The sequence below is a fragment of the Gossypium hirsutum genome, chromosome A13 (genome assembly GCF_007990345.1).
Source record: "Gossypium hirsutum isolate 1008001.06 chromosome A13, Gossypium_hirsutum_v2.1, whole genome shotgun sequence".
Classification (NCBI taxonomy): domain Eukaryota; kingdom Viridiplantae; phylum Streptophyta; class Magnoliopsida; order Malvales; family Malvaceae; genus Gossypium; species Gossypium hirsutum.
Window position 1 is genome coordinate 39895478 of NC_053436.1, and position 3071 is coordinate 39898548.

The 3071-nt window shown below is 32.6% G+C and overlaps 1 non-coding gene across 1 annotated transcript; it reads left to right on the forward strand.

Annotated features, from left to right (window-relative positions):
- The first annotated feature begins 498 nt into the window (after positions 1 to 498).
- On the forward strand, positions 499 to 605 carry LOC121213134 (small nucleolar RNA R71). Its single transcript, XR_005908503.1, has one exon. It is a non-coding gene; the product is annotated as a small nucleolar RNA R71 (small nucleolar RNA).
- Positions 606 to 3071: the final 2466 nt, after the last annotated feature.

A 3071-nucleotide genomic window follows, 5' to 3' on the forward strand; every position in this document is an offset into this window, starting at 1 on the left:
ACAGAAAAGATTCCAAATAGAGTCACTTCACCCCCTATTTATAGTGCTAGGAAGATAGTTTAATTTAACTTAAATTCTAAAAGATAAATACATTTAATTAAAAATAATTAAAGATAATTAAAATAAAATCCTAAAATTAAATAATCCTAATAATTATCTTAATATTAATTATCCTAATAAAATAGAGTCTTCTAAAATAAAATCTTTTCTATTTGCTTCCAAGTCCTTATGCCTTCCATGTTCGCACTTTTGGCACCATATTTGTCCCACATTGCATATTGGCCCATTTAATCTCTAAATTGACGCTTTTTCCCTTGAATTTACTTTTCGCCTCCAATTTAGTCCCTAAAAGATGAAAAGACATAAATAGCTCAAATTAGTAGGCTCAAGCTCAAAATAAACACATGATTAATATATAAAAACACGCCATTTTAGGGTATTATCATCGTGTGAGCATTGATACCATTATAAAATGTCTCAAGTTGGATGCAATACGGGATTCCGTGATGAGGGCACTTCTGTAATAATTCTTTGTACCTTTCTCATGCCTCATACAAGGACTCATCATCCATATGTTGGAAAGCAGTGATCTGGTTCCTCAACTTAGCATTCTTGCTATGCGGGAAATACTTCATAAGGAATCTTTCTACTAACTCTTGCCATGTGGAAATTGAGTTTGGTGGCAATGAGTTCAACCAAGCTGGAGCTTTGTCTCTTAGCAAATACGGGAACAACTTTAATCATAATGCATCTTCGGGTACTCCGGCTAACTTGAAAGAATCATTCACCTCCATAAACAGTCTTAAGTGTTGGTGAGGATCTTCGGTAGGCATTCCACTGAATTGGCCCACTGTCTGAAGCATCTGGAACATGACTAGCTTCAACTTGAACTGTTGTGCCTCAATTTCGGGTCTTCTAATACCCAGATTAAGATCATGAAACAATAGCACGACATACTGTCATAAAGCTCTATCCCTATCATCAGCAATAAGGATAGGATTTTGAGCAGGGTTTGCTTCATTTCCTTGGATCAGATTTTCGAAGTTTATCTCTTCGGTCCTTCTCTAATTTGCTTGTCTTCTTCGCTTTCGAAAAGTTCGTTCAATCTTAGGGTCTACAGGGAGTAAATTGATGATTCGATCCATACTCATAAACACCTGAAATAATCATAGAAAAATTAATTAAGCTAAAATTTAAACAGAAAATTAAACCAAAACGCAAAACTGACGAATTCACAAATAATGACTTTAAAACACAGTCCCCGGCAACGGTGCCAAAAACTTGGAGCGACAGAAATGTGCAAGTGTACACAATCGCAACAAGTAATCAAGTGACAAGTAAATGTCAAGTTATTGTACCCATAGGGACTGTGAAAAGAATTATTTATGAATGCTATTTAAAACACTTTGGTAAAGAAAAAATATATATTTTGTTGGAAGAGGGTGATTAAAAACTAAGATTTTAAACCAAGTAAACTAAATAAATAAATCTCAAATGCATGATTTCAAAATACGATTTTAATCAAGATAATATAATTGTGTTAGATTAATTACATTTCTTATCTTAGAATTATTAAACTCATGTTTATATTGTTACGAATAAATTCACGGCAACTTGGTAATTTGCTAACTTATGAACATACTCACCTACACAAATCCATTCATCTCTTAACATATCCCTATGTCAATTCAATCAATAAACAGATTCTAATAAGCAAGCATGTTATTGCACATACATACTCATTAAATTGAACTAATCTCTTGCATATTCCTATGTCAATTAAAACGATTAATTAAATCTAATGAGAACATTAAAGACTATGTGAGGTAACAAGGTATCCTTACCTTGAAACAATTTAATCATAATAATCTTGCAAGTTAAGGAAGGCAAGTGTACCGCCAGATACAATGCTAATTTAACCTTCAGCTACCTTAGAAGAATAAACATGCACTGATTAAGTATTATGTCAATTAATTACAATTTCAATCCGTTTAAATAATTAATTTATTAATTCCCTCACAATTATAATGCAAGAATAACTTAGGCATAATTTTACTTAATCAAGCATTTTACGGAGGCCTATAACAACATAAACACAACTTTAATAATTTAAGAGGACGAAATGCAATCAACCCAATAATAATTAAATTCAAGCTAAGCTGATTAAATTAACCATTCCAACAACATAAATATTCATAAATATGTTCATCACAAAAACAACAAAAGTTAAAGAGATAGGGAACAAGAATCAAATCCGGTGTTTTTCCGTGGCTTGACTAGGTTGCTCTATTTTTCCTTCTTTGTCGCCCTCGCTGATCAAGGCTATTATGAACACTCAATTGCTACTCCAAAATGGCTGAAGAAGAACCCTTTCTCAAGGGGAGAAATTGGAAAAAGAGTAAGGAACTTTGAATGGGAAAAATGAGAGAAAAATTGAAAGAGGGATGTGTCGAATGATCAGCCAAGGGGGTTTTTATAGCTAAATGTGGTAGCTGAAATTTGCTAAAAATATCAGCCAAAGAGCCACCCCTTGGCTGGCCCTTTTATGTGGCAAAGTTGATTGCTTCAACTTTGCTAAATATGGCTTGGGGCAAATCTACTAAGCCACCAATTGTGGAGGGGTTTAATTGCAATTTGAACAAGTCTTCAAGGGCTTCTTGCAGCTTAAATACTCAGCTATGAGTTGAATTGGGTCAGCACTTGGATGATTTAGGCTATCCTTTTCTTGGCTGGTTCGGTTTACTCGGTTCGGTTCAATCGAACCACTTTTTCATAATTAATTAATCATAATTTATTAACCCAAATTAAATTAGATATAAATTAAAATTAATTATATTATAAATAAATACATATAATTTTGGACCGTCTTAGGCTGAAATTTAGTTCGCCTTGATACTTCAAATTGCTTTTCAGTTTTGTGCTTCTAGTAATGTCTGCTGAACCATTTTTCTCCCTTTGTGCAAATCTGTCGAAAATAACCAAAATTCATCAAAATTAATTATGAAATTAATTAAAATTCAACATGTTCATATATTAAGTGCAGTTTAATTATTTTACAAAATTAATTATTT